Raw genomic sequence first — 14,538 nt, 5'->3', positions numbered from 1 at the left:
ACAACCAGAATTATATCGCTGCAACTAGGCTCACCTATTGGAGCCATTTATTTACTTGCAGCTGGGTACATGGTATGGTCGAGGTGGCTAATCTGCCATGGATCGACAGCAGAGTTGGCCAAAAATGTAATCGATTACAATTTTTGATTACAGTAATCAATTACTTGTAATCATGATTACAACTTTCAAAAATTTTGATTGCAGCTGTAATCATGATTACAATATTGATTACAGTAATCAATTACTTGTAATCGTGATTACAAAGTTTGATTACAGCTGTAATCATGATTACATAGTCGATTACAGTAATCAATTACTTGTAATCATGATTACAATTTTCAAAAAATTTTGATTACAGCTGTAATCATGATTACAATTTTGATTACAGTAATCAATTACTTGTAATCATGATTCCAAGTAATTGCGATTACAAGTAATCACAACAAAAACGATTACAAGTAATTATGATTACAAGTAATCAAAATATATGATTACATGTAATTTGATTACAAGTAATTTGATTACATGTAATTTGATTACATGTAATTATGATTACATGTAATCTAATTACACGATTACAAGACTATTGTATTCTTATAAATGATTATATTTTACAGTAGATAGTAGAATGTATTTTATAATGATACATTTTGCACGTATTAACATGCACTGCATTTTGTACGTATTTGTATACGTACAAATGAATGTAACTGAAATGTATGTACATATGATTTTATCTAGTGCATATGTTCAGACATTTTAGTATCACACACATGTACATACACTTATATTGTAGGTATAAAATATATGTACGCATGTATATAGATAATAATTACGTATGTATGTCCAAACAATGTAGGCATGTACATTTATACACAATGAATATATGCATTTTATGCAAATATTTGTGTATGTAAAATGTATATCTATGTTCATGTACGCATGTATATACAAGTACTTGTGTTTTTACGAACATACATACATTGTCTGTACAATGTTTGTCCCATGCATGTATGTGCAATTTATTTATGAACAGTACAATATATGTATGCATGTACAATATAGGTATATCTGTAGGATGCACAATATAGGTATATCTGTAGGATGTACAATATAGGTATTTCTGTAGGATGTACAATATATGTATGCATACATGTACATGATATGAATGTCCAGTGTATTTATGTACATGTACATAATATGTTCATGCTCAATGTAAGTATCCAAATATGCATAATACATTTGTGAACTATTTTACGCACATTGGGCGTATTTATATTTCACATATATTCATACATGCATTCGACATGCATAACGTACGTACATACACACATTTGAAATGCATATATTGTACAGATGTATATACATATAGCGTACAGATGTATATACATATAGCGTACAGATGTATATTCATATAATGTACATATGATGAAATGAACATATAATGTACATATGTGTGTACATATACAGTACGTATGTGCATAAATATATTGGGCATAATTCTTTCGTACAAATTTTATATGTGTACATGCATGCTATCCCTATCTATGCATATGGTGCAATGTATATATGTCCAATGAATGTATCCACACATTACAATACACGTATGTTCCATGTATGCATATCCGTATGTACTATATCTGCACGTACAATACATGAATGTATGTACATACATTGTACATGCGTACATACATTACACGTATACATATGTACATTACATTTATGTCTAAATATGTGTACAATGCAATAAATAAAATGCATGTAAGTTAACTTTTAATGACTCAAGCAAGTTAAATGACAAAATCAAACGATATTTAAATTTAGTTTTCAGCTTTAATTGTTCTATATCATTTTGAAATTCTCTGAATAAAAAATTATTTTCAGGTATTTTCATGAAATGTTTGACAATACAGATTTATTTTTTTATAACATAATGCATGATTCATAGAAATTTTTTAAATGGTAAGAAAAACGGTAAATTTTATGTGTGGAATTAATATTTAGAAATTCCAAATAAAATTATCGTTTGCTTTCTAAAAAATATGAGGTCTAGTTTCATATACCTTAGAATAAATTTTAAAACAAATTTTAATAACTTTACTCATATAAATTTTTTTAATGTATGCACAATGTATGTGTATATTGTAATTACATATATTTAAATGTACGCACGTATTTGTACATTACTTGTAATTATGTACATGTATACGTTGTATGCACATGCATACATTGTGCATATAACTATTTTTTTGTACATCCATGCATCACATGCGCATAAGTATTAACAAAGTATGTAGTTATACAAGTACATACGTAAGTTGTACATAAGTACATACTTTACGTGCACATATATCGATGTACATATAAATATGCATGTATACATGTACGCATTTTATTTACGCAACTATGTGCATATATTGTACCTTTAAATAACGTTCTTACATATTGTACGCAAATACGTACAATTTTATATACAAACGTACATTGTATATACAAACGTACATTGTATATACGTGCTATTATCGTAAATTTATACAATATATGCACTTAAGTACATAAAAGCATGCAAACGCATAAACATTATTTTCATATACGTTCATACATACATTGTCTATGTATACAAAGATACAAAACATTGCCTTTTTGTACAAACTAACATACATGCGTACATGTATCATAAATGCATAATTATATGTACTAAGCATATGCGCATTGCATTAAGTATATTACAATATAATTATGAATATTGTACGTACAAACAACGTTTGTGCATACATTGTATGTATAGGAATAGCAAATTGTACGTTCATGCGTGCGTACATCTTATGTACATAAAAATATGTAAACACATAAATACTTACATAAAAAATTTGACTATAGTATACAATCGTAATAACTTGTAATCGTATAGTTTGATTACAAGTAATCACAATTACATGTAATCAAATTACATGTAATCAAATTACATGTAATCATGATTACATGTAATCATATATTTTGATTACTTGTAATCATAATTACTTGTAATCGTTTTTGTTGTGATTGCTTGTAATCGCAATTACTTGTAATCATGATTACAAGTAATTGATTACTGTAATCAAAATTGTAATCATGATTACAGCTGTAATCAAAATTTTTTGAAAGTTGTAATCACGATTACAAGTAATTGATTACTTGTAATCGTGATTACAAGTAATTGATTACTGTAATCAAAATTGTAATCATGATTACAGCTGTAATCAAAATTTTTTGAAAGTTGTAATCACGATTACAAGTAATTGATTACTTGTAATCGTGATTACAAGTAATTGATTACATAGCTGTAATTATCTGTAATCAATTACAGTTGTAATCGATTACTGTAATCAACGGCCAACTCTGGTATTCAACCTTATAAGAATCATTTTTACAATTAATCATAGAAAAAAAAATGAAGCTATTGTTATGCATGGATATCTTTTATTTAAATATTTTATAACCTTTTTTTATAATATGATTTCTAATTATTTTTAACTTTGATGACTTTATATTACCGTCATGTGGGGCTACTTTGTGTAAATTCGAATTTGGCACTTTTTAAGTGCTGCTATTCAGTATTATGTTTTTTTCACGTTAAAAATGTGTGGAATTTGAAGATAGAAGTCTCCTCTATTACTACAAACATTTTTTCGAATTTTAAAACAATCTCAGAGTGTGTTTTGTTTATCCAATGTCAACAACTTTCCGAGAACGTCGGACGTCGAAAAGTGTGCGTGGAAACTTTAACTGTAAAATGCAAAGACGTTGATAAAGCAATTGTCGTAAGTGCAAAATTTTTTATCTATATATTAATAAACAATTATATTATGTTAGGGTTAAAAAAAATTTAAAATTAATAACAAATAAACGGAAATGCAATGTGGGGCTACTTTGTGCGAAGTTTCTTTCGTTTTTTATTCGACATAAAAATTGTCAGACATTATAAAAAAGTACCTGGAACGTGAAATTATCGTGATTACACTTTAGAAAAGCTGCAACAATGTTTGCAAGCAGTTGCTGGTGGTATGTCGATTGCAAAAGCTTCTCGGAAGTACAAAATCTACAGAAATACTATCTCTAATAAAATTCACAGGAATCACGTGAAAAGTGCTGGTAAACTATTATTTTTCTTCTACAAAGATTTTCTAATGAATTAATCAAACTATTTAACTCATAAAAATATATTTTATAGGACATCAGGTGATTTTGACAGAAACTGAAGAGCAAGTTCTGTCATGTTCCTTCAAGCATGTTATGTTCAAATTTATCAATATTATAAATGCTAATGAATATGTAATAATTATTATTTTTCAAATTTCATCCATTTCAATGTTCAAAAATGTATATGGTTTCCTTTTGTTTAAACTCAAATGTTTTTAAATAAACATTCTTTTTAAGAAAAAATTCTTTATAAAAAATGGTATATTAATGCTGAAAATTATTATCAAACTAATATCCTTACATATCTTGATGTTTTTGTTATTAAAAATGTCAACAATTTACTTTTTTAACAATTTTATATCAATATTTTACTAAAAACATGATTATTAAACTGAATTCCTATCTCTGCACAAAGTAGCCCCACTTAAGGGCTACTTTGTGCAAGGTATGTTTTGACTTATTATTTGTAAATATTACATACAATGCCAATATTGATCAAATTCACTCGTCTGAATCCAGTTATGAATATAATATTGATAAATTTTACTAAAGTTTGAATTAACATAGTTTTTTTTTTTTACATGTCAAAGTTTAAAAACTGCGAAATCCTGCACAAAGTAGCCCCACATGACGGTATTTCCATTTCCTTATTCATTTCCGTCTGAACCAAGAAAACCAAAGAGAATATGTTTTTTAAAAATTTACTTCAAGCCAGAAAAAAAATTCTTTCAAATCACTTAAAATTGGTATATCTTTCGAGATATATATCACCCTTACTCTATTGTTTTATACGTTGGAAAATATATAAAGATATATTGCTGTCAATGTACCTTTATATATTGGCAGCACTGTTATTATTTATGCATGCGTTGTTTGATTTTGTTTAGATTTTAAATAATTTTAATTGAATATCAATAAATTGAAATTTGCCATGTCAACACAAAAAATTATATACTCCGATATAACAGTGTTTTCATAATTAATTTGAACCGTAATTTGTTTCAGAATTTTTTTACATTGCAGGCTTTTTTAAAAGAACTTTGAAAATGTATCCCGAATTACCGTAAGTCTTAAATCGTTTTCAAAAATTTAAGGTTTTAAACCGCCCTTTTTTTAGTAAGGAATGTGTAGTACGTTAATTGAAACGCAGTAAGTTAAATTTTTTTTTAAATTTCTGTTCTAAGCTTGATTTAGATTTCCATATAAATTATAAACGAAGTTGAATAACGTGTTTGCATAGCTTCCTGTGCCATAAGCATAACAAACTGTCACGGCTTCTCTGTTAAATCAATAAAAATTATAACTTCCTATGACGTCAGGAAGGTGTACGTCATTGGATAAACTCAATCTACCTCATGTTCCCTCTTCGCTTTATGAATAAATAAGGAACTATGACCTTTAACCTAATTCTCTAGCTTATCACAAGTTCAAGGGCAAGAAACAATTGCAAAGATTATGACGAGAATTCAGAACATGGTTTTAAACAAGGGTCTATGAACTATGCATGACAACCAGCTGACCACAGAGTTATTTTAACAAACTCGAACAAGAGTAACTTGAAATACCTTCCATGATTCTTAAAAATGATTATAAATTATCGAATTCTTAAAAATACCATAATTAATAGAAATTACTTTTTCATCATATGCTTGTACTTTCTAACTATAATGGATAGAGTTGTCTACGGAATGTTTACATATTGTAAAGACAAGTAGTTATAAAGTAAAATAGTAGTTATAAAGTTTTTTTAGATTTTTTTAGTAATTAGAAATTTTTTAATTTTTGTATCAGAGGTACTATGCCATTTTTTTCTTATGAAATTTTTACTCTATTTTAATTCATAAATAGCTTTGAGCACCCGAATCAGTTCTGAGTTCACGACCATCAATGTTCAACTCCTGTAGACTTGTAATTTCAAACCCAACCCAGAAGACAAGGGATCTTCTAGATGAAACATTAGAAAAAACTAGCCTTAGTGAAAAACTTTTAGATGCATTCCCATCAACCAGCCGTATTTGAGTTACGCTGAGAGGAAAACCACGAAAATTTTCCACTGTTAACCCGATGGCAAAGAGATTGTACCCTGTGATTCGTCAACCACTGTAGATATTTTATATCAGCACTGAAGTTGGAGTGAACCGAAAGCAGAATCAACCAGCCAGATTCGAACCTGGGGCACCTCGTTGGGAGCAAACGCTTTATACCTGAGCCAGCTTTAGAGTTGGAAAAGGCACTATAATGATAAAAATCAAACGAATGAAATAATCATTCAACTGGTTCTTCTAAAAAAGTTTGAAATATTTGACATCGTGAATTTTGCATTTGATACGCAGGTATGATTGAACTCAGATTTTACCAATCAACAAAGAATAGTTTAAATGCGTTTTTTTTAAATTTTATTATTTTAATTTGTTGTGATGCAAACTTTCATCTAACACATTTTACAATAAATTTAAAATGAACAAACTGTCTCTGAACTAATGTTTTGTTTCACTTGTTTTACTAAAAAAAAAAAAAAAACTGCTGTTTGTTTTAATATTTTTGAATTTCAAAGCCACTCAACAATATGCCGGATTATTTATATGAGGTATTTACAATAGTGCGGTAAAAAATATAAGATTCAATTTTTTTTCTTACCAGAAGAAGTATAAATGATTTTTATTAACTGCACAAAATCCTAATCATAAATTCAAATTGAATGTTATTATTTGAAGAAGTGAAATTAATAGCATTAGTGCTGACTAAGATATTTCTCATATTTTGGCAAGGTTTCTAATATTAACTCTGGAACCAAATTCCTCAACTTAGCTACCTTATTTGCTTCTCGTGCCTTAATAATAGTTTGTATAAATAGTTATCTACACTATTTTAACCTGGCAAAACATAAACCAATCGAGCAAGAATGGTGTGAATTTCAATATATATTTTGAAAATACGGAATGAAAACAGGTATGAGTACATTTTTTTTAATTATTATATTCTTTCCGGTAGCAAAACTGGAATCTTCATTAACATGTGGAGATTCCTCTTGAAGTTTCTTTCGCAAGAGCAAGAACTCAGTGATAGATTCTGTTAAAATTTACTTATTCAATAATTTTTCTTTTATTAAAAGTGTGACATTCTAATCGTTGAAAAGATGTGTGAGTCAGAACAACTATTAAATTAAGACACTATTCACCTTGAATTCAAGATACAAAACTGATTAAGAAACTATATTAACGTGATTAAAATACAAAGACAGTTTAGGGGAAACTATCACAAACTTAGGTTAAATCTTAACATCCATTTTTACATCTTCTTTTCATGTATTCTTGGAGGTGCACGTATCATAGGTTGAAAAATCTTGCTCAAGTGAATTACTCTTTGCAAGTAATCTAAAATCTATACCAGCTAATTACTCACTTATAAAAAATAGTAATTTTGTGACATTATGATTTTTAATATTAAATATTTTGATACAGATATTTAATTTAGATTTCTTTTTTTAAATTTTGTTTAAAATCTAGATTTTGTCTGTCAAAATCCATATATGCCAACAGTAAGATACAAAGGTCAATATTTCTTTTAAAAATACTAATGAGTAGTACCTAAAAAAATCAACATGTGTGTGTGGTGTACATTTGGCATGACTTTAAAACTGACTTAAAGATCACTGATTCAACTTTCATATAATGAGACCAGTGCCTGAGTAATTGAATACAGAAATAGATATAGGAAAATTATAAATCGTTTTAAATAATTTAGACTTAATATAAAAACCCGAGGAGAAAATCCTCCCCCGAGGGGAATTAAAGTCTCGCTTGAATTCAATGAGAGAGAGAGAAACATACACATCGGCAAGTGATATGCTGTTTCCGATATAATTTTTTTTACACCGAATGAAATCTAATAGTTAGGAAGTTATTTAGGTTTTACTTAGAAGAGAAAAGTCACACAAAGCCTAAACTGCATTTTTTTAAAACGATAATGGCTTTTTCATAACTATTTATGTATTCAATTACTCAAACACAAACCTCAAAGTTTAGGACTGTAGCAACCACATCGCCAAGCTACTACAGTGCCATTTGAACAGGCAGTGGATGCTCGTACTTTGAACCGAATGGACCTTCTTTTTTTTTCTCCTTCTCATAATTAATCAAATTTATGTTTGTCCGTGTGCTACTTGTAAATTAATAAAAATATTTGACATAAAACTTTTCCGTATTTATACCACCGAGATCTAGCTAGGGCCACATTGGCACCCCACCACATCGCCAAGCTACCACGGCGCCATCTGAACAGGCAATGGATGCTCAGATTTTCAACCGAATAAACCTTCTTTTTTTCTCCTTCTCATAATTAATCAAACTAGGAGGCTTCGCCCCCTGCTCGCTGGCGCTCACCAACTCCCGGAACTGCTTTCACAGTTCATTTCGGATTGCTTCGCAATCCAATGCTCGCTTTGGAACTTTTCACTGTAGAAAATTCTAAACCTGTACATTTCAATGTTAATTTGAAATTGCAAACAGTTCACATATTTTTCTTAATCACAATATTCTAAATTTCAGTTGTTGAGATAAGTAACTGTTGTAAGTTTTGTTTCAAAGTCTTTCCCACCAGAGGGCTAAAGCCATGTGTTGTAAAACAATATGAAATTGTAGTCTGCAACTGAACGCCGGATGTAAAGCATCGGCTTTGATGAAGATAATTTTGTATTTTTAATTCTCTGAAGGGCTCCACCTTAATAATATGGAATTTGTAAAATAAATGTATATATTTTTGATTGTTGATGAAGCTCATCATTTTGTGTTTTCATCTGTGTTCAGAAGCAGAACAACTATAAGTTTTTTATTTTATCACAAAAACATAAAATGTATAAAAAACAAAGAAAAGAGTAAGAAAATGAGTATATTCATAGAAAAAGTTAAAATTGTAATATAGTATTTGTCAGTTAAAATAAAACTTTTTGTTTAAGTCATTGCTAACAATTCAAATTTCTCCGAGGCAATTCTAAAGTATAAATTAAGGTAGTATTGTTAAGTTGAAACACAATATTTTTAGTTTTGATGTCAACCATACAATTCAATTTTTCACGCCAACGATTGTTTCCATTGTTAAGTTCAATGTTAACAATTCAAATTTTTCTGAGGCAACTCTTAACCTCTTAATATTTCTTGTTTATGTACACATTTCTAAATGTCAGTATTCAACCACAAAACAACTTAAAGTCCTCAAATTTAGCATGAAGTTGTAAAATGTAATGAAAGAGGGTCATAGCAATAATGAAAGTAGAAGTAAAGTTAGTACTGTAAAATTAAAACAATATTTTTAATCAATGAGCCAAGTTCTTCAAGAAGCAGTTGTAGAAGTAGGTTTTTTATTTAAACCTTTTTATAGAATTTCTTTAAGAACACAATTGTTAATTTGGGCATTTGGCGATACAACACTTTTAGAATTGAAGAATTTGTTACGTCAAGCGCTCAGGTATCATAATTTTGATCTAGTTGCGCTTCTATGTCATTTTGATTTATGTTGCTAAGTTAACTTTCAAAAAATTCTATGGCTGGCAACAGCATTTTTATTTTTTAAGTTGTTTATTTTTATTTCTTTCAGAATTGGGTATACTATAGCCTACGTCACAGGTTGTGTTATTCCTACTAAATTTTACCCATGAACGGCATTTTCTGCGAGCCTAACTTCAAGCCACAAATAAACAAACGGAGTGTTTGATCGTTTAAATAGCTGCTCGCCAGATTTTATTGCATTATAAAGAAAAGTAATTGATATTCGATTTTTGATTAATAATTGATTTATGTGGATAGTGGTATTTATGTGAATAGTGGCATAGAATTTAGCATTGCGTCATGGTAAATGTTATTCCTACTAAGTGGAAGTAGTTGTGTTTTTTTTATATTATACCCAATTCGTTATTTTTTTAGCGAAATGTTTTTTAACCTAACAGAATTCTTTGCCGACTGTTTTCTCTATGAATGAAGAAAATAAAGTAAATATTTAACTGTTGTGAAAAGAATCATATTTAGTTGTACAAAGTACTTCAGCCAAAATTTGGGAGCCACGTAAGAGAATTATATATATAATATCAGAAACACACCATTAAAAGGCAGAATGCTTTGGTGTTTTCAAAACAAAGCAAACGTTGCCACCCGCGGAAAAGAAATACAGCCAAAATTTGGGAGCCACGTAAAAGAATTATATATAATAGATTTATGTTTGTCCGTGTGCAATTTGTAAATTAATAAAAATATTTGGCACTAAGCTTTTCCTTATTTAAATCCCCGAGGTCTAGCTAGGGCCACAGGACTTATTATATAAAATCTAAATAAAAAAATTTCATATAAGGCATATAAAACCTGAATCAATAACTATAAAAATGTGAATTGATTTTGTTCCTTACGGTTTCTTTTCCAACAAATTTCATACTTGTCTAATTTTAGCGAAGGCAGCTATTGGGCTTGAGAGTTGGTAAAATCTCAGTTTCTTACTAACCTAAGGTCAATTTTAAGGTCAAGCCGAAAGTTCACCAGTCATATGTTGATTTTTTTATATGCTACTACTCATTATTGTGTATTCACAGAAATCTATACCTTTGTGTTTAACCAATGACGCAATTATATTTTGACAATCAAAGTCTAAGAAAATAATAGATAAATAAATAGAAATAAATAAATAAATAAAAAATATATAATTTAAAAAAGCGTGTCTAATAGTTTTACATAAAGAACACATAATAACAACAAAATGCCAATAAAATCAAAAATGTCAAGCATCCAACCCTGCTTGATCGTTTACGGCCTAACTCATACAAAATGTGGCTCCAAATAACTACTAAGACGTCATCACTGCTTTTCTTAAAATTTATTTTGCCCAACTTTACACAGTGCCTTCTACCAATATTGAAACGAAACAGTGAACATTTTTGTGGCCCAGTCAATATATCCGACGCAAAGTAAAAATAAAATCGAAATGTTAATTAGAAAGGAAACTAGCATATTTAAATTATAATATACTTTATTTATAAACTATACGGATCATTTTAAATTGCACAAGCGAAAATGTAAAATTCTAATTGGCTTGCGGCACCTGGCTTTCCAGGGATACTGCATCGTATCAAAAATACGCAGAAAAAATTTCAAACCTTAGAACAGAATTTGAAACAAGGTTTAAAGATTTTAATTCTTTGGAGGACAAATTTTGCTTGTTTTCTTCGATTTTCTCAATAAATATAGACTCAGTACCCAGTAATATGCAAATGGAAGTGATTGAGATTCAGTGCTACTCAAATTTGAAGGCAAAATTCATTGAAAGTGAGTGTGCCTGAATTTTACAAATATTTACCTGCTAGGGTTGAAAATACTCGAAAATTCGCATAAGAAATTATTTCCATGTTTGGAAGTACTTATCAGTGCGAGCAATTATTTTCTGTTATGAATGGAAGTAAATCTCCTGTACTCTGTACGAAACCGTATTAATAACGCTCACGTTGGGTCAACTTTGAAACCAGTCTCGGCAAATAAAATTTCTCCCGAAATGGGAAAGATAGTAGCAGAGAAGAGATGTCAAATATCAAACAATAATTTTACTTTATATATGTTTATTATAATGTTCTATTCAAAATAAAAATATTTGTTTCTATGAACACTGATTTATTTTATTTTTTTCTTGCGGACCACCTAAAGTTAAGCATTGTTTATTTGGCCCAAGTTAACTATTGAGTTTCATACCCCTGCTCTACAGCATGCGGTCCCCAAATGGTGGTTCCGTGGCAGAGTGAAGGGGGTCCCATAGTTAGCGCTTTTTCTAACCGTAATAAGTTTTGATATCATTGATTATATTTAGATCCAAGTTATAATTCTTAATTTATTTAATCTTGTAGTTGCCTTTATAAAATTATTTCTAATGACAATATTACTTATAACAATATATAGAATGAAATATGAAAAAACGGACATTTATAAAATATTCCATTAGTAATTCCTATCGCACTTTTCAAATCAAAATAACTGAATTTTTTAATAAAGAAATATGTTTCCGTAATGATAGTTTTCTGCTCTTTTCAGTTTTCATTTCGAAATAAACCATTATTCGGCTTATTTAATCACTTTCAGCTTATGTATATACACCAGAAACAAGTTTATAACTAGACAAGAAATAGCACAAGGACGGCACATTTAACTGTCACACATAACACCTAATTTAAGAATATTAATGATAAAATGAGAAAAAATCTTCATTTCTCTAATTAAATATTTTAAATATAGTCTTTCATAGGTTATGAAGTTCACAATTACCTTAAACTTTATTAAAGATGGGGTTCCGTCGAAAGAAGATTGATTATTTAGGGTTCCGCCGCAAAAAAAAAATTATAGCTGCTGTTCTACAGTTTATAATTTAGTGTCTTCGTCTTATTTTTGTTTATTTAAATACAATTATATTTACGACATAAATTAGTAAAACTTCTCTGCGATTTATATTTTAAAAATTGAGTTATGAAAACATAATTTTTTATTGTTTCGTTGCTTCAATAAAATATAACTAATCAGGATTGGATTGCGTGAGTTTTGATTAATGGTTTGAAATTATTTTTCAAACTGTGCCTTTGTTTCGAAAACAAAAATTTTCTAATCGACCCTAAATCTTTTATCTTAGATTCTAGTTTCATTTTTCGCAAAAAAGTTTTTCTGTCATATTTTTACTTACTACTGTTTATTTCATTTTGTCATATTATAAATTGTATTCCAAACAGGGGAAAGAAAAATTCTACATTAAAAATGTTTTGAAAAACTGCATAAAAATGATTAATTAAATATTATATTAAATTATTTTGTAAACTAAATAATTAAATAATTAATCAATAGTTAAATAATTAATGGTGCTGCATAAAAATAAATTTTAGAACAAGAAAAATGGTGTGAAATGTAAAGGTTAAGCGAAATCGTAATTCACTTAACAAAATGTTCTTTCGTCTTCATTAAGAAACAGAAGCTTTAAAGAAAAAAAACATGTACGCATTTCATATAATTAAAATAAATAATCTAAGAATTAAAAAGACTTGAATAAATTCAGTTGAAAATAATCTTTTTATAAAACGATAAACTCATCCCTTAAAAATATTAAGTTTCTTCTGCAAATGGGCACTGAAACGATTTGGTTTTAAAGGGTCGCCCTTTTGAGGCGCTTAGAAAAAAATTTAACTCGTCGACTTTTTACATGATCTAACATTCGAGTGTAATTTCTTTATATATTTCTTTATAATTTAAAGATAACTGTGGCAGTGAAATATAATATTTCTCTTGTATGCGTACGTGCATATAGATGTTTATCAGTGTACTATGATATGCAGTATTATTTGCTTCTAGAAAGTGCTTCAATTTCAGTATTTAAATCTTTGAAGAAATTTTTAATTAAGAGAGCTTTAGGTTAGCACTTTAATTCTTTTCTTCCTGAAATCCGTCTTCTTCTGTTTCTTTAGAAAATTAAATTAAAATCTAAACGTTTTATGACATTGATGCTTCCATAAAAACGCTTGCTAAATTAATAAAAGTCATAACTTTAAAAAATTCTGCGTGTGAACAATTTAAAGTATGAGGATGAAAAATTAAAAATTGATATAAAAATATACATTATTGATAAATTGCAGGGCAATGCCAAAATGAGTTTATAGTATATTTTCTTTCTTTCTTTTCTTTTCTTTCTTTTTTTATAGCTTGTAATTTGCACCTTGCAAAAAATTGGTGATTGCTTTAAAACGGCCCCAAGCCCCATAAAAATTTACAAACAGCAGAATGAATAATGTTAAAGTCAATGCCCCCGTTCTTGAGTTATTAAAATACATACATAATTTAAACAAACAGAATTTTAATTTAGTGTATATAGAGAAGAGATTTGTGTCCTTTAAGATTTGTAATTAGCACTTCTTTCTGTTCAATAAAGTAACTTATAACTAATATAGTAGAAATCGCGTCTTGGAACTATATAAATAATCTTATTAATTGGTATTTTTCATAAGCACTTATTTAAAATTAATTAATTAATGTTTATAACAAATTTAATACGTTTAACGTGAGATTACATTTAGTTTATATTTTTAAACTATTTATAGAACATTTCAGTGAAATACGGAAAATATTTCTCTTTCATCCAGTAGTTCCCAGTTGATTTTCTAACTTTTAAGAACTGTAGTAAGTTCTAGAAACAATACTCTAAATTTGTGAGAACTTATTAATAATTTATTAATTAATGTTTATAACAAATTAATATTTTGAACGCGAAATTTCATTTGCTTTTTTTTTCTTAAACTATTTATAGAATACTTCAATGAAACTGCAAACTTATTTTTTACCTCCCACTTTTTTCTAACCG

Source organism: Parasteatoda tepidariorum, chromosome 7 (assembly GCF_982258835.1).
Source record: "Parasteatoda tepidariorum strain Cologne lab strain chromosome 7, Ptep-v5.0, whole genome shotgun sequence".
NCBI lineage: Eukaryota > Metazoa > Arthropoda > Arachnida > Araneae > Theridiidae > Parasteatoda > Parasteatoda tepidariorum.
The sequence above is the reverse complement of the archived record's forward strand: the minus strand, read 5'-3'. Positions refer to the sequence as shown.